We start from the raw sequence: 18,285 nt of genomic DNA, 5'->3' as shown, positions 1-18,285 counted from the left end.
CTGTCATGTATCCTGGATCCAATCCAAAATTCTGCACATCTTCTGACAACCAGAGCTGTTAATATTAAAAAAAAAAAACTTTGTAAATTAGTTTATTGCTTTATTATATACATCTTCTCTAGAAATATATTGAAACTGTTGCAACCAAGTTATGTCCTGACTTTTTCACCAAAAAATCTCATCTACTGCCATGGATCAGTAGTCCAGAGGTTGTTATTGATGGTTTTATGTTTGTTTCTAAAGACTGGAATGGATACAGATCCTAATTGAAACCTCACTGAAGTTAAAGAGATTATTTCCTTTTTTGCATTATTTCTGGAGCAGTGTCATTACTGAGGCTTTTATGCTAAGATTTCATCTTTACACAATAGGCCAACAATAAATCTGCTGCAAATAAGTATAATTCCTATGATTTTATGTTGGCAACAGGATTTAAAGCATTCCTTAGCATCACAATAATCACTGAATATGATGCAAGCAAATGTGTTTATTGGTCAGGTTGAGTTTCCACAAACTTGTGAGAACCATGTTTTCCAACTTGTAAATCCTTTATCTTTTAAAAGTAAAAGAAGCAAGGGAAATTGCAGTTCAAGAAAAAAGATTAGCAAAACAGTTTATGCAACTGTTTCTACGATGCACTTCAACCTACTGAAGCAAGGTTTAGATAGTTATCATTATCCAACTTCAGGAAATAAATCTAAATGGAAACTCAATAATCGTATTATGAGTTGTACCATAAACTCTAAACTAATCAGAAGATTTGGTTTCTAATGGAAAACATTCCATTGCTGCTTAGGATGTGAATAAGACCATGTGTAAAAAATAATCTCTTAGATGTCACATAAAGATTTCAGACTCTACATGACAGTATCCATCTTGTGAAACCTAAAAATAATTAGTTACCCAGTTAAAAAAAAAAATCAGTAATAGTCAAGTAACTTCTGTGACATGCTCCCCAAATGGCTGAAAACAAAATCAAAACCCTTTCTCTTCTTTACTTCTTATCATCTGCCCTACAACTGCTAAAATCATTGCTCTAGAAGAGATTAAAAAAAAAAAAAAGAGGAAAGATAGCTAGCTAGCTAGCTAGATACTCATTTTGAAAAACAGCAAAATAATTATAAGCTTCAGTTGTGAATCCTTATGTGGTTATTTTGTTGGTATGCTGACTGTGAGGAGAACAGAAAGAAGAGAAATAATTCAATTCCTTGATCATATTTGTGTAATACTGTACATTTATATCATGACATTCATTTGAGGCTTCTTCTAGCTGCCTGAAATGGTCAGGAAAGTACTAGTTTCCACTTTTTAAATAAAATTTGACATATTTATTCTTTTCCCTTTAGTCTCTCAAAAACTGGGGATAAGTCACATCAAAAAGTAATATAGACCAAGGCATTTGAATGTGGTATTGATTTTGTACTGTTGCAAGATCTAAATTCAGTACAGGGTGTGTGCCTTGTGGTCTCTGATAGAGAGAGATACATGGACTAAAAAATCTTCTGGACTAACCGTATCAGATGTGGTTCCCCAGCCCTGTGGAAGTCAAAACTCAATGATACAACCAGTTCCTTTTGTCCATTCTGCATTCATGTCCTCCTGTGTCTGAGGATACTAAAGGATTTGTATTAATATAATAGACTCACAGTACCATAGAATATGCTGAAATACACTGAATTGAAAAGCCCTGATCAGGATCATAGATTTCAATGCCTGATCCTCACCAGGACACTCCAACAATCACACTATGTGCCTGAGAGTGTTGTTCAAATGTTTCTTAAACTCTGTCAGAGCTGTGATTATTTCTGTGGGGAGACTGTTCCAGTGCCCAAACACCCTCTGGGTGAAGAACCTTTTCTGATATCCACTCTAAACCTGCCTAGACTCACCTTCATACCATTCCCTTGAGTCCTGTCACTGGTGTTAAAAGCAACAAAATACAAAAGGAAGGAAGGAGTTAAATGTAGTGAAAATAGTATCAAAAAAAGCCTACTGGCCATGTATGTATGTTCTGTGCAAAGCAGAACCTGATGGTGCAAAACCAATTCCAAATAATTAGGCCTGGGTTACAAATCCTATTCTGGTGCAGTTATATATAGCTTATTAGAAACCACAGTAGACCAAGCGACTCTGAGTACCTGTTGCATTGTCCAGTACAGCTATAATCTGAAAATAATTGTGCTGAACTTCACAAATAGCACTCACCCAACCAAAGATAATATTAGGAAACAGAAAAAGAGGAGTGGAAAATAATGATGAGTATATTGTAATGCTGTAACATTTTAGTATGACATGCCCTAGCTGGATTACTGTCTCACAGATTTATGTCTTCGTCTCAAAGAGATATCCAGGCTTTTTATAGCCCTAGAGTTCAGCTAATGAGACCTAGGTGACCTGGCTAACAAAACAAATCAGACAGTTCATTGCCCTGCAGTCTGACATAGCCTCTCATACTCCTCTTTTGTTTGGGGTTGGAAGGTTGCAAACTGAGACTCCCATACCATCCATTTTATCACATCTACAAGCCTTAAAGTTGTTTCCAGAAGACCTTAATCATAGTACATTTCAAATATTTAATTAAATGCTGCTTTACATTAAGCTAAACTTGTGAATCACTTCAGTCATTTGTCATTTTTGCCTTGAAAAATACAAGCTGCAAATTGACACCATGTCTAAGTTTTAAGTAGAAATAATAATGGCAACCTCTATATTTGTCAAGTCAAATCTCTTAGTCAGAAAATCTCTGTGTTCCCCGTTGAAAAAGTGAAGATCCTATCTGTCTATCAAGCACTCCTGAGAACTCAGATTTCCTCTTTCACCTCTGGACCCACCCAAAAGCCTAGGAAAAATTGTCCAAGAGTGCCATCAGAACTGCCTAATCTGACCTGAGCAGCAGATTTTGCATTGAGCATGAGGCACTCAAGCAGGGTGCACCCTTATCAACACCACAAGGGAGAAAGGACATTTCCAGGGATAGGATATCCACTGTATATGTGGGCAAGCTGTGTTATGTTTTACCACTCTCATTGTAAAAAACTTCTAATGAATAGCTAATATAAATTGACAATCCATCAGTTTAAAGCCCTTACCTCTTATCCTAACACCACAGGCCCAGCTTAAAAATTTGTCCTTGTCTTTCTTATCAGCCCCCTTCAAGTACTAGAAAGAGCTATCCGGTCTCCCCAGAATCTTCTCTTCTCCAGGCAAAACAACCTCAATGCTCTCAGCCTGTCCTCAGAGGAGAGGTGCTCCAGCCCCCTGATTATCTTTGTAGACTCTGGACTCACTGCAACAGCACCACGTCCTTCTTATGTTAGGTACACCAGACCTCAGTGCCTTGCTCCAGGTGGAGTCTCAGAAGGGCAGAGCAGAATGGGAGAATCATCTCCCTCAAAGCCACTCTGGGTGCAGCCCAGGACACATTTGGCTTTCTAGCCAGCAAGTTCATATCCAGCCTCTCATCCACCAGTAGCCCCAGATTCATCTCCTCGGGGCTGCTTTTGAGACATTCATCCCCTAGTCTGCATTGATACCAGGGGATCCTCAAGTGTTCCATAGTGTCCCTCCGCAGGACAACCTTACTTCTTTTGATGTGCAGTAGCCCGGATCAGCCCATGCCTTGCTCTGTGCCTGGCATGGAGCCCAGCACACTTGTCGGGACCACACATCCCCGCCCAGCACATGTGTCAGGGGGGTGGTTTGCACAGCTCAGAGTGGTGATGGTGACGGGAGGGCCGGTGCAGCCCTGCCCACTCTGTGTGTGCCTCCTGTTTCAAGGACACTGTGGTGCAAGCTGTGCATTCCTTGGTGCCCTGGATGGGAGGTCACTAAGTGGCCTCGTGTGACCTAAACAGGCTGGCTGCAGGCCCCAGAGAGCACGCAGGCACTGTCCTCTCACCAAGCATCAGCCTCCAGTGAGAGGCTGGGGTGTTCCTATATGGGGAAGTATCAGTGGGATATTTTTCTAACACCTCTACTAAGAGCGCTAAAAAGCCACCACATGGCTGCATGCTTTCCTAGTGGGAATGGGACTTCATGATCATTCTTCATGTGCATGTGAGTTTCCCACAGCAAAACCCACACCTCTCTTCCTCCCAGAAGTGGAGAAGAAATTTTATTTCTCTTTCCTATCAACCTTGGAAAAGGCCTCAGGCTACAACCTCTCTTCACTTTGGGAGGGGGCTTACAGAAAAACCAGAACAAGCAGCCCCAGTAGCAGAGAGGAAACAGCACTCTGCCAAATGCAAAAATGAGGAGCAATTTGACAGACTCTCATTTCTATAGTTGCCTCCAGGTGTGGGTGGATGAGCAGAAAATCACGTGGTGATGTGAAGATTTTGCTGTTCTTTTCCCCCTATTAAAGTCACATTCTGTCAGCCCAATCCTCAGCTCTTGGGAAAAAGTCTCATTAATTTCATTTTCAGAACATAAAAGAGCAGATAATCACAAAGCAAAACTCATTAGTGAAGTTTAAAAAGGAAGCTAATTTAAGCAGCATTTACTTCCCCACTATGCAACATAGTTCTTAGTCTGTTCAGAATTAGGGACAAATGAAGAAAATATTTCCAGCCGTGAAGAGAAGTTTGCAGCATACCATTAAATTTGCTGTGGCATTCCAAACCAAAACCTTTAGCTTGATGTATACAGCTTGCTGAGGACTTATCATAGGAATACCCCACACATGCCTGCACAAAGAATTCCTATGGACCTATATATGTAACTAAAAATGCATGCAAGGGGGTTGTGCAGTTTTCCATTTCCTACGCCATCTAATTGGAGCTCTGATCCTCGAGGTCAAATTATTGTAGGTAGATCCAATAAGAGAGTTAACCCCCGCAGATCAGGCATCAAATACCTAGCCTCTTAGCATCTGGCTCCTTCTGTGAAATTCAAAACCCAGAGCTGGGTGCTAAGCCTCCCTTCATTGAGCACATGCAGAGTTAGATCTCTCAGAAGGGCCATCCAAGAAAGCACATGTAGAGCAGGAGCCACTTGGAGCTGGAAATATTAATTGCAGGAGCGTGGCCCAAATTCTTGTACCCTCTCCATGGCTGTGGCATCCACCCATGTCAGAGCTCCAAATAGAGCCTGACCCTGCTCCCTCCCACCAGCAGGCAGCTCTCATCAGGGTTCTGTTTTCTTTCTAAAACCCAGGTAGAATGCTCAAGCAGTGTTGGCACTCATGCACATGTCACACCCTGGAGCCGGTAGCAGGGTATAAGCAGGAAGCACATGAGTGCATGGGCTCCTCCATCAGCTGGGAGACCATCTTCTGCCTCCCAGCAAAGCTTTGCTGCAGGTGTCTTGGATGATGTGAATTTGACTCAGAGCTTCCCATGGAAATCCCAACCTTTATGATGACTCTAGCAGCACACCTTAGCACTTTGGGTGTGTATGATGAATATGGGTGGAGTTTTAGCACTTCATAAGGACTGATTTCTGATATAAAAATGCATGCAAGGGGGTTGTGAAGTTTTCCATTTCCTATGCCATCTAATCAGAGCTGTGATCCTCGAGGCCAAATTACTGAAGGTAGATCCAATAAGAGAGTTACCCTGATATTATCCAAGACGACTGTGAGTTTTCCTTTACTCTTATGGATACCAGATATGCCATCCTTGTAAAGAGCTCCCCACCTGAAATGCAGGTTTCACCTGCTTGAAATCAAGAGCCCTCTCTCTGAATTTTGTCGCATAAAAGAATAGCATTTATTGATGATTTGGGACAATTAATCCAAACGCATTGTGATCCTTTTCAATTTTCTCTTGCCAGTTGTACAATCTTCCCTTTTGATCACAACACACACACACACCCCTGTGCAACAACTGTCATTGTTTTCAAACAGGAATATATTTTATGGCATGTAACAGAGATGAGTTACAGCTAACCTGTCATAAGATCTGAGTTAAAAAGAAAGACGTATTTTGTAGTGATATTTGATGTCAAACTTAAATCCTTAAAACATATCACTTCTTGTGAAGAAATGTTTCTCACAGCAGTGAAATTAATTTTCATCAATATTATCTCTGGATTTGAAATAAATAATAAAAGGACACAGTAATCTTTTTGCAAAATGTGAACTACCTATCTATCAGAATTGATGTCCACAGACATTAGCGGTAAAATAGTGCTCTGAATTGTAGCTCTAACATGTATGTATGGTGACATCATATTTCTGGTTTTTACATTTGCTTTGAGCACCTGCACCCAAATTCCCTATTGTGAAATCCACTGAAGTTGATATAACATAACAGATAATTATATTTAGGCTCAGAAGAAAAATACTGAGATTACATGGCAGAAAATAAGAACTCCCATTAGATCGGAATAATTTAAAGTAAGAGTTGACTTTTAAAGCCTTAAGGCATGAAAGTGGCTTACTGAGATACCTTTTTTGCATCTGAAAATACTACTTAAAATTTTTAAGTGTTGCTTCACTGGAAATAAATTCTGGAAAGTTAGTGATGATTTACACCCTGCAGCATTTCTATAAATGAGCAGTTCAAGAAGTTCTTCAAATGCATAATTCCAAAATAAATTGCATTGAAATGGAATTTAGCAATATATGTTCTCTGACATGTGGCAGGAGTTAGCACACTCCTCTCAACTCCATGCTAGTTGCAAGTGAAGAGTGTTACTACCCCGAGAGAGGTACTGTAACCCTTTTTAAAAAAATGTAAAAAGTGAAATTGAAACCAGGGGCACAATGTGAAGAAAGATATCCTTGTTCAATTTGCAATAGCAATTCCAAAATGAAAATGCTGGAAAAATCCTGAAAACTTGGGAGCACACAGAAAAGACACTCCTAGGGCGTAGACAAAACAACCTTTTAGGAAGAGCAACCATCTAGAGAGTGCTCCCTGCCACCAAAATGTGGCACTGTGGCTAGGGAAAGATATATTTCCAGGATAAAAAGGTTTTGGTTTTTTCCATGAAATGACATAAAAATAAGCTTATAACAGTGAAGCAAATTAAACAGTTACTGCCAGCACACCTTCCAAAATAGAAGAGCCAGTTTTGCCATTATGCAATCCTTATGCCACTATGAAAAAATATCCATGTCCTCTTTGCTAGGCAGCTTCCTGCTAAAGTCCTATCGGTTTAATGCTTTCTACTACTCATGTCTGCTAGACTTTCCTTATCTGAAGGCCCCCTTTGACTGAAATGGAATGAAAGAAGAAAGCCAAGATACACACAGGATGTTTCTATCTGAAAAAGTAGGAGCAGGTAGATAACTTCTATCACATATCCAGGCACTGAGCCAAATTTTCAATGCATGTAAACAAGCATAGCTTCATTGAAGCTTGTGGAATCTTACCAGTAGAAAAGTCACCTGACTCTATCATTCTCTTTACCACTGCACCAAACTGATATCCTCGGATGAAACCTGAATTCTTTTAGCCAAAAATAATTTAAAACAAATCACAGAAAGCAAAGCTGCTGAATTAGTAGTGTCTGAAAGAAAATCAGATACCTGAAAGTATAAGCTCTCATTGTAACTGTGATGTAATCTATTTAATGAATATTACATTTACCTCCAGAAGTTTTAGACAAGGTAACAGGTGATTTTCTGTGCCTGTTAACAAAGTCACAATACTTCTTTCACTCTGGGTGAACTAAATGATTGATTCCTTAAAAGTAGGGTTTAATTTCTCAGGACAGTATGGCTAATTTGTTAAAATCACACTTGTGCACTTAGGACTCACTTCAGATAAATGAGGACATATCTTGTGTTGAAGTACTTTGACCCTGCATCTTATTTCCAGAAAATGTAGGCACTTGTGCAATTCAAGTTTAAATATTGTATGTCAAATGATCACACATGCTGACAAGATTACTAAATAGCAAATAGATAAATATACTCATAATACAAAGGAAAACCTGTTGCATGACTGTAAGTATACAAAGCTTAAAAACAAAGGAAGAATACAAAATTTTATACCTATACTATATATATATATATATATACATATTTGGAATTTAAGTCCAGCAGGTCATGAATCTCAATAAGAAATTTCAATGTGACAATTAATGGTATATATTATTTAATAATCCACTGTGAATAAGGGCAGGAAAACTATATTTATGGCTATATTATTACTAAATTCTTTCAGCATTCATGGGAGCTTCTATTAAAAGAAATTAAATATTTGATGTCTCAGTCAGAATAGACTTTGAAGAATTGCAGCTGCTAAACTGAAATATATTTTTTATTAGGTAAGATTTTGGGTTGTCAAGGGCATAGAATTCTGAACACACCTCATCACCTAATCCATACTTATTATATATTGTTACCCCTATTGTAAATGTCATAACTTTACTTAAAACAGAGCAAGTCAGTGTGGCAAAACACAAATCAACTTGTAATGAACTTAAACTATCTTTTTTCATGTACAAGAATACTATCTTAGCAACACTCATTAGCATGCCTTTCATCTATCTGATATCTGCCTGTTGAAGGTGCAGAAATAGATACCTAAGGGTCTAACTCACCAGGTCTCCCAGTAACTTCCATTCTGGCACAGGGAAGTTTATATGAGCAAAGGCCTCATGTTTCTTTAGGTTTTGAGTCAGATTTCCAATACAAGGCAGACTGGACTGTGCAATTTTGAGAAATTTTTCTCTTTTTTTTTAGTCCTCTTAGAGTACGTTATTATTATTATTTTCATTGTAGCAAATTTAACACTTTTTGATTTGTGGAATTAATGACACTTTAATTTATACCTCTCCAATCTCCTCAGTTCAAAATAATGATCACACTCAGGCATAAAGCACAGGACTTTTCTGGCTCTCCCTCCAAGTCAGTTTATACATGTTCTTTTTTCTATTAACATTTTTCACAGACAAAAAAAAACATTTTCTACTGAATAAAGATTGATACTGCAGTTTCCTAGAATAATCTTTAAAAAGGAAAAGGTATTTCCTCCCTCACAAATCCCCCCACTCCATGCACACACAACAGTGTGCTCTGGATGGGATGAAGAAAAATTAGAGAGGATATGATTACTTTACTAGAGAAAGCCTACTCCTGCCACACCAACAAGACATTATAGGTCAAGTCAAGTAAGGTCAAGTGAGTTCTTATCATATCCAAGATCCCTGATTTATTCTGTCAGCTGTTCACTGTCATGCAGCACGATGGGTTGAGTGTCAATATTGAGATAGTGCAAAGCGACTGGGCAGTTGATTTAGACTTGGTGGCTCATGTTCATTTGAAACAGACAGTGAGTCCTGCTGGGTGATTATGGGCATCATGGGGATTGTGGGATGAACAGTATATTAGTACACATAATTTATGTGTGTGGCTTTCTTTGCCTTTAAGAGCACAGCCCCTGGGACAGGGAAGTCCCATGGGTTCCTCCGAGTTCTGCTATATCCTAACAGGTGAGGAAACACCAAGGAAGTAAATGAGGAAGAGCTGGTGCAGTCAAACCCACCACTCCTCCTCTCAGCAAATGCAGCCAAGGTCAGGCAGCAAAACAGAAATACAGCTAGGATCCAAAACCATGAGTTCCTGTTTGCCAGCTTGGTGGGGTGTCTTACTAGCTGCTCATTGAGGCTACATTTCTGAGGGCTGAAGTTCAGCATTTCCATTGAAAAAGCAGACTGTATTTGCAGCTTATAGCGGTGGTGTTACGTAAGTGAATGATGCCATCAAACCTGCAACTTTTTTCTTTATACTTTACCTTAATTGGTAGACTTTTCTTTTTGTTAGTACTATTATTAGAGATTAGGCATCTTTGTTTATGCTGATCTTTCTCATTCCTTCTTTACTAATACACATTTTCTATAGGCAGAATGTAAAGCAGAAAAGTTGCTGAAATGGATCTGATGATTATTGGAACATCCTGAACATTCTTTGAATCCCTAGGTTTTGATAGCCTCAGATTTCATGGGCATGGGTTTCAACAGTGCAGGAGTCAGGGGCTTCTCTTTGAGTGGCAGCTGCAGTCATTCATCAGATAGGGAGTCAGAGCTACTACAGTTAGATGTAATAGTTGTATCACTGTCCAAAATTTCAATTTGTTATAGCATATGAGTACCGGATGTAGACACTTATGTATACATAATGCATTTTTGTGCATTAGATTATGCAAAACCAGAGTTTTATAGAGAGTTCTTTAATAAATGTGGTCACACTATGCTGTAAAACACCCATAAACTAGATTATGTAGAAGTCAGGTTATGAAGAAACCTTATATATGGTGGGCAGTACCATACCCCAGATGAATTAACTGGCAAAACTTCATTGACACCTGTGTATGTAACATTCCTCACTGTGAAAATATTATGAAGCAGGGTTTAAAGAAGCTCAGTATGAAACAATCAACTTTTGTCAGTCACATGCCACATTTTTTTCTTAATGACTCTGGTGTGGAGCAATCCATAGCCTATTATATTTCCACTTCCCACAGTGAATGTCTTTTGCACCAACCTCTTCAATGCCTTTTCAAAGTTTATGGTTCTCCATGACTTTCTGTGGTAGCTGTGACAAACCATGAGGTTGGGCTGATGCTTTGATAAACACAACAAAAAAGCATCTGCTCTGTGGACCAAGGGAAAGGGAGAGGACATTAAAATAACAGGAAACAGTGTGAAAAATTACTTTTCTTTATAGACTTTGATACCATTGGAGCCAAAGGAGCTGAATACTGTCCAGCAAAACAGATAGGACTTCGCAGTAATTCTGTGTCTTTGGAACCCTGCAGTATTTCCACTAATTTCTCTTCAAAGAACTCAATTTCATTTTTAATTTTTGGTTTGGGAAAAGAATTTCCAGTTTCCATTTCTAGTCACTTCCTGAAATGTCCCACAATTCGTTCTTTTCTGATGTCAAACCTATGAAATAACCATGGAAATCCCAGTTTTCAGACCCGCTTTTATTGGTTAGGATTCTGAACAACAGAACACTCAGGCACACACATAACTTCAAGCAAGTGAGTAATCCCAGCACTTTGGGCTACACCACTGAAGTGAGTGGGAGTCTTGCCATTGAATTTTATAGGAGCATTATCGGACTGTAAGTGCTTTGCTGGTTCAAGGCCAATATTTTCTCAGACTTTAGAGGAAGCCAGATTGGGCCCAAACTCTACACAGCTTCTCCTAGAAAGACCAAAATAAAAACAAATGATACTAAGCAACAGGAATGCACATAGCATTGAGGAAAGGAGCGTTGAACACAAGACAAGCTGAGGAAGCATTACTCATTGTATAGGAGAGAGTGGTGGCAGGTTGTTTGGTTCACAATATCCTTCCCTCCCAGTTTTACAGACAGAGAGTTTATCCATTTAGTAAACAAGCATCTGTCTGACTGAGATCCACAGAGATAAATAAGCCTGCCACAGAGCCAGGGGCGCTACACTGGTTTGAGAACAGGCTGTGCAAAATACTGTGTGCACTGATCATCTGTTTCACACACCTATGGCTGCAGTGAACAGCACAGACCTCAGCTATAAGTAGGGCAGACAGCTGACTGCAGCCTCCAGCAGAACAAGAATGGCCCTTTTGCTCCTTTAGTCTGTACCTGCAGATCTGAGAGCAAGAGGGGCAGCCACTGCCCTGTGGTCGGGCTCTCTCCTCACAGCCAGCACCCTCACATCACTGCCACAGCAACACAAACCACAGTCCAGAAACATCCACATCTACCACTGGCAGGAACAGCCTTTCTGGAGCAGCAGCAGCCAAGCCCTGAGCCAGTCATGCTCCAACACCTCTACAACATCATTTCAGGGAAGTCGCTGATTCCTTATACAGCACCATTTGGCTTAATACAGCTCTGTTCAAACTGTGTTGGTGCTCCCTTCACATTAAGAAATTCTTCCCATATTAGAAATTGTGTAGACACCTATTTTGTGTGACACATCATTTATGTGCACTCAGAGACTGAGATATTACGTGCATGACCCACTGTATGTTGTAATGTGGCATCCACCACATGGACACACAACCGTGGCCGGTGATCACACAGCTTCTCTAAACCTTCTGAATCCTGCAAGAAACAGTATCTTAGGCTGAACACTCAGATCTGGAATAAAGCTACTTCAGGGAGTATTTTTTGTTCTAGGAAGTGAGGGGCTTTTTCCCCTCTTGTGGCTGCATTAGACAATGTCTCCTTAACCAAAACTAGCAGGTATGCCCTTTTTGGTTCTGATTCTCTTACTCTTTTAAGAATAATTCAGTGATATGCTGTTATTCCCAATGATGTCAGTGTGATTATTTTTGTGGGTAAGATTTATTCTTCTAAAGCCACAAAACCTAGACTCTTGGTTTTCTGCTATATTTTCTTCAGTGGGAGAACATTTATTTACTCCACTCATTCCATTCAACCACACAATTAGTCAAATCTTTCAGGCATGTGTATCTTTTTATGAAATAGAAACCAACTACCAAATGCTGTGTTGTTCCAAGCCAACTGAAATCTATGCTCTACAGAGCACATGAACAACTCAGCTCCATTAAAGGCGCATACCTTGAATTGCTAACCAGCTCTGGTTAGACCAGAGCATTTTAAATGACAATGTCACATGCAACTTGTGAGTGAGTAAGAAGCTATGCCACCGTGATGTCTCTGGAAATAAGTGCTACTGTTTTCCCCAGGCACTTCATGACCTTGTGTGTTGATCTCAGTCCATTTTCCAGGACTGTAAATAAGAGCACTTGGAAAAGCTTTTCTGTTCACACATTTGTAGTTACGAGGGAGAACTCCTGAATGGAAGCATGGCATCCACCAGGCAAGCACAGCAGGTGGCACAGGACAGACTGCATTAAGCAGATGCTACTACTGGAACTTCGACAGAATTTTATTATGGCAACAATTGAATATATATTTATCAAAAAAAATTAAATAGAAAAAAGTCATTCCCTTGCACAGTAGTAATCTGGCAAGCTTCCAGTTGGCAGTTTTACTGTTAGCAACACGAAGTCAATTGCTGGGGTCACCAAACTTCGGGGAGTCTGCAATTACTTTTATGATATTGTACCATAAATGTTATTTTATCATATTATTATTATTATAAGGAACTTTGTTTAAGCTCCTACATACATCCAGAAGAAGTCTTATTTGGTGAAAATAGTTAAGCTGAACAGCTTCATTCATAGCATTGTAAATGTTATAAAAGTTACTTTCTCCCCTTTTTCAATTTCACAGGTGGTGGTATTTTCTGCTGTCTCTATTAGTTTCTATTTGCATTATTCTGTTCAGGGCTATCCATACTGAATGATTAAGCAGCAAGTAAGAATACAAAATGGCTTTTATATTGTCCATCCTAGAATGCATAGAAAAAATGTTGCCGGCAAAGCGTCTGGGTGCTGATATAAATCAGCTCTAACCCTAAAGTCAAAAAAGAAGCCTTGGTAAACCACAGCCATTCTACCACTTTCACACAAGGAAAAGAAAACCCCGAGAAAGAAAATTATGTCTGCAGGATAACATATGTGCTAAACATGCTGCCAAAATGAGGAAGTACTAAGTCATCAACACCTGTACTTACCAAAAACACTAATGCTTCACTATTTTAAAAGAAAAACCTCTAGTCTCCTGTTTCCCAGAATCACCTTTAATAATTTCAGACACATAGAAAAGAGAAAAAATAGAAAAAAAATATTAAAAAGGAAGAAATAGGAAAAAATAGAAGCAGAAATAAATAAATGGGAGACAGCCATGTATATTGGCAGTTTCTGCTGCTTCGTTCCTGTCATCTTTATAGATTACATCACCTACACATTGTTCTCTACATGTTCTATATATAGACACTAACTATAGATACATATCTGCACTTGCAAGGCCAGATGCTGGCATAACCTACCTGGGAGCTCCCACCCAATATTTGAGAGGACAAATGAAACACAGGAGATGGGCCCATTTCAATGGCCCCATTTCCAGCTGCAATGATCTATTACTAGATTTTCAAACAAATACCATCTATTTTTACCATGTTGGTGCTTGCATTTGGGAGCAGCTGCCTGAAAGCAACTACAAAGCTGTCTCAAAATTTACTTTGCTAGTGATGTCAGCCAAGAGCTAACAACACTAAAGCGCTGAGATTGTGGCTTAGCCCCCTCTTCATGCTCCAGGTGCAGCCAGATTTTCTCTTCTGTACTTTCACACTACTCCTCTTCAATGAGGATACATTACTCTGATGGTCAGTAGAACTGAGAAATTAGGATATCTCTTCCTTTCACAACATCCATTTCCCTTCACACAATATTCAAGGGTTTAATTAAACAGATTATAGCCTGTCAATGGCTTTTATAATTATAGAAAGCTTCCTGACTACAAGAGCCCTTACAAAAGGGAGAAAACTTCTCTCTCATACAGGAGTAAGACTGAAAACTCACAGCTTTTTGACCTGCTAAACAGAGTACCAAAAAGTGGATTTACTAAACTATCAGGTCTTCATATAACAAAAAGTTCATTTGATTTAATGCAAGATGACTATTCCTTCTTATAAAAAAAAAAAAAAAAAAAAAAAAAAAAAAAAAGAAAGAAAAACATATCAGCTGTTTTACCAGTAATTATGCATTCCCTGAATTTGAAGAAGAGAGCCTGTGCCAGGAGGAAGAGGAAAAAAGAACTTGCAGAGATGAGCCAGAGAAAGTCTAAAAAAAAAAATGTAAAGGAAGTGGTAAAGAAAGAGTTTTCAAAAGGATCCTTACACACTTCCCTGTAAACATCTTCCTATTTGTTATTACTGGCTAAAAACCGATCCCAGCCCTGTAGTACAGCATGAAAAGATGATGAAGAATTTTAAGACCAAAATTACAGCCAAGAAAATGCAGAATTCCAGGTAGGATTCAGTCTAAATAGAAAGCTTTTTCCTCTGAATTTCCAGTCTGATAGGTTTAAATTTTTATCATCCTATGGCATTACTAACACTTCAGCAATGTGGCATTTTCTGCCATACTTAGTAACAGGGCAGGAATAAGGAGGCTGCCAGTAACAACACTGAAGAAAGGACGTGTCTTTTCTCAAAACATCTGGTACTCAAAGTTTGTTTAGGACCTCCAGCCGAAGTAACTTGTGGCACTGAGGTCTTGTCTATCAATGCCATTAAGTTTCTGATCTCTTTGAGGAGGAGAGACTGACAGTCATTTTTAATCCCTACCAAAGACATGTTTTCCTATGCAGCCTTTTGAGCTGTCAAACCCTGAGCCAGACCTTTCTATAGCAACAAAGCACAGTAGGAGTCATGCCTTCTGGAAGCTTGGAAGGGCAGGAAGAGAGATATGCCAGTGTCTCTCTATTTATACCTTTAAAGCCTATGAGGAGACTGGCGGGGCATGAGGACCACGGCCAGCTAGGAATTCCTTGCAGAGCTAGTATTGCTAGCAACTCTGGACCTAGATTTCTCTGTCTAAGCTAACTGCTGCTCTCTGGAAACTACAGCTTGTGTATTTTGCCAATATTTTAAGACAGATAAATTAAGATATACGGGAAACTAAGGGATCATGTGTTTTCTTAATCAATACAGATCACATGGTATTTTCAATGGCTTAGTTAAGCAACACAAAATAATCCAATAATTGGGCAGTTTAAAAAATTCCACGTGTTCCAGCCTGAAACTGCTGGAAACCCATTGAAGAGGCTACCAAAACTGCCCACAGAAATGGACAACTAAAGGATGACCAGCTGTGTGCAATAAAGGCATGTATTTTATACTAACAAAACCAATTTATTATACAAGGGAAAATATTTATTTGATCTAGATCTGCATAACATCTGATAAATATTTCTTAGTACATCGAGTTTTTCCCAAATGAGTCAATGTTAAGTGTTATTAATGTGCATAAATACCATTAAAAAATCAGATTTGTTTCTGGAAGCCAGGAAGGGAAAGAAAAAAAAAAACAACAAAACAAGAACAATCCTTTCTAAAGAGAAGAATAAGCTGTTTACAGCATGGCTCAAGACTGAGAAAAAGAAAGTATATTTAATGACATGGCAAATCTGTTAGCGTTTTACTGAGATAAATCAAAATTTGCTTTTGTACCTTCTACAAGGTGAATATCTGTTAGGTAGGTCACTAGAAACACCAAAAAGTGGTTTTAACTTTAGGGGATTTCTTAATTTTTCCCATGGAAAAATATATCCTTTCAGTTTTTGAGGTCTTTTCAGCAGATTATTTAATTTATATTTCTCTTCTTTACTACAGCCCAAAGCAGTCAAACCTAATTTTGCACTGTCACATTTCTGGGAGCTTGACTCAAAGAGCTCTGCAGCACCTCAGAACTGTATCTCCACACCTCAAAACAGCTGTGGATCTGCATCCGTGACCTCATCCTAGACTGCCCTCTGGAGAAAGGCAGTGTAGTGAAAGGTTAAGTCAAAGCTGGGTTTATGCCTTTGTATTCACAATTTCAGAGAACTTTGAATTAAACCCTCAACTGAAATATATTTCTGATTAATTATTACTAACTTACATTCTTCCTTCATGTGCTCATTTTTAGATATTCTCTGGCAAAAACTCAGTATCTCTGATCTGTTGATTCATGACACTCATTTTAGTTTTTATTTTTCAAATCTGGTTGAGGGCTGCAGAGTTTTTCCAAGGAAAAAAAAAAAAAAAAAAAAAAAAAAAAAAAAAAAAAAAAAGGACTGTTTCTAAAGAGGACCTAGAAAAGTTGCCAGTGGATGAGTATGTTGGCTCCAGGAGCAGCCATTATCCTCATGAACAGCTCTTGAAGTTTGGTCCTACCCATCATGTTTCATGTTCTGCCTTTAACAAGTCCAGAACTACTTGCTGTAAATGCAAGACTAATAGCACAGCAGTAGACAGATGGAGGCATGATCTACTCCTTATGAGAGGTCTTATTCCAGTCCATAATTGTTAGCAGAAATAATAAATATGAAGCTATTTATTACACAATATAGCATTTTGTCAACCTAAATCTTTTTCTTTCTTTTTTTTTCCTGCTTCATCTTAATTAGTACCTGGCCTTTACCATCTGCTGAAGAGAGATATGACAGCAAACACTAGATTATCTTCACAAGTATCTGATACAGCTAACTGCTTCATGTCAGAATTGCCTGAAATGTTTTTCTCTGAAGGAAATGATAAATCACAGCTCCTCATTTTTCAGTACACGTTCCAAGGCAATGGTTTCCAAACTGTTTTGGACCTTGCCCCACTGTTAACTCTCGGCATTACTTACACACCATCAATCGCCATTACTGTCAAACATTCAGCTGAATTCCCAGGGGAGTATGGCTCGGTGTGCCAGCTATACTCTATGCCCTCACAGGCCACCAGTTGGGACAACCTCCCACAAACCTGCTAAGAAACAGGTTTATATGCAAAGGCCACAGAAGAGCCAGAATCAAGCTCCCCTCACCTCTTAAGAGGGAGATCTGAGGCACAAGGATATTTCTATCTGCCCTTAAGTCCTGAAAGAAGATAAGGAATAAATGACAGTCCAGTGTTCAGATAAGCTCAATGATACTTCCTCTTTTCATGCTGAAAGATTAATGACAAAAAGCTTTTGTTTCTGCAGAGCACAGTACAGAATCACAGAATCATAGAATAATCAAGATTGGAAAAGCTCTCTATTATCAAGTGAACCATTAACCTATCAGTGCCAGTTCCACCACTAAACTGTCCCCCATCTAAGACATTTTTTGAACACTTCCAGGAATGGTGATTTCACTGGCCTGTTCCAATGTCTGACCACCCTGTCAGTGAAGAAATTTTTCCTAACATCCAATCTAAATGTCCTCTTGAGACCATTTTCCCTCAACCTGCCCCTTGTTATCTGGAAGGAGAGACTGACCCCCACCTCACTACACCCTCTTTTCAGAGAGCTGTTGAGTGATAAAGTCTCCCCTGAGCCTCCTCTTCTCCTAAATACACACAGCTAAATACACCCAGCTCCCTCATCTGCTCCTCACCAGACTTGGTCTCCAGACCTTTCCCCAGCTCCACTGCCCTTCTCCAAACTCTCTCCAGCCCCTCAGTGTCTTTCTTTCTGTGAGGGACCCAGAAGTGGACAGGACTCAAGGTGTGGCCTCACCAGTGCTAAGTACAGAGGGACAATCCCTGCCCTGGTCCTGCTGGCCACACTATTGCTGATCCAGGCCAGGTGCCATTGGCCTTCTTGGCCACCTGGGCCCACCCTGGCTCATATTCAGCCACTCTCAGCCAGCACTCCCAGGTCCTTTTCCAACAGGCTGCTTTCCAACTGCTCTGCCCCAAGCCTTTAGCATTGCATGGAGTTGTGACCCACAACGCGCAAAAGTTAAAAAATTGGAAAGCCTCTGGTAGGAGGAGTCTACCAAGATAGTCAATACAA

At 39.4% G+C, this 18,285-nt stretch overlaps 1 long non-coding RNA gene across 1 annotated transcript; it reads right to left on the bottom strand.

The window, feature by feature from the left end:
• Positions 1 to 470: 470 nt before the first annotated feature.
• Positions 471 to 3,644, bottom strand: LOC137465057 (uncharacterized). The gene is made up of 3 exons (XR_010994546.1): positions 3,534 to 3,644; positions 1,095 to 1,169; positions 471 to 553 (listed from the first exon to the last, which is right to left on the bottom strand). It is a non-coding gene; the product is annotated as an uncharacterized lncRNA (long non-coding RNA).
• Between the last annotated feature and the right edge of the window lie 14,641 nt (positions 3,645 to 18,285).

Source organism: Anomalospiza imberbis, chromosome Z, assembly GCF_031753505.1.
Source record: "Anomalospiza imberbis isolate Cuckoo-Finch-1a 21T00152 chromosome Z, ASM3175350v1, whole genome shotgun sequence".
Lineage (NCBI taxonomy): Eukaryota > Metazoa > Chordata > Aves > Passeriformes > Viduidae > Anomalospiza > Anomalospiza imberbis.
The sequence above is the reverse complement of the archived record's forward strand: the minus strand, read 5'-3'. Positions and strand labels throughout refer to the sequence as shown.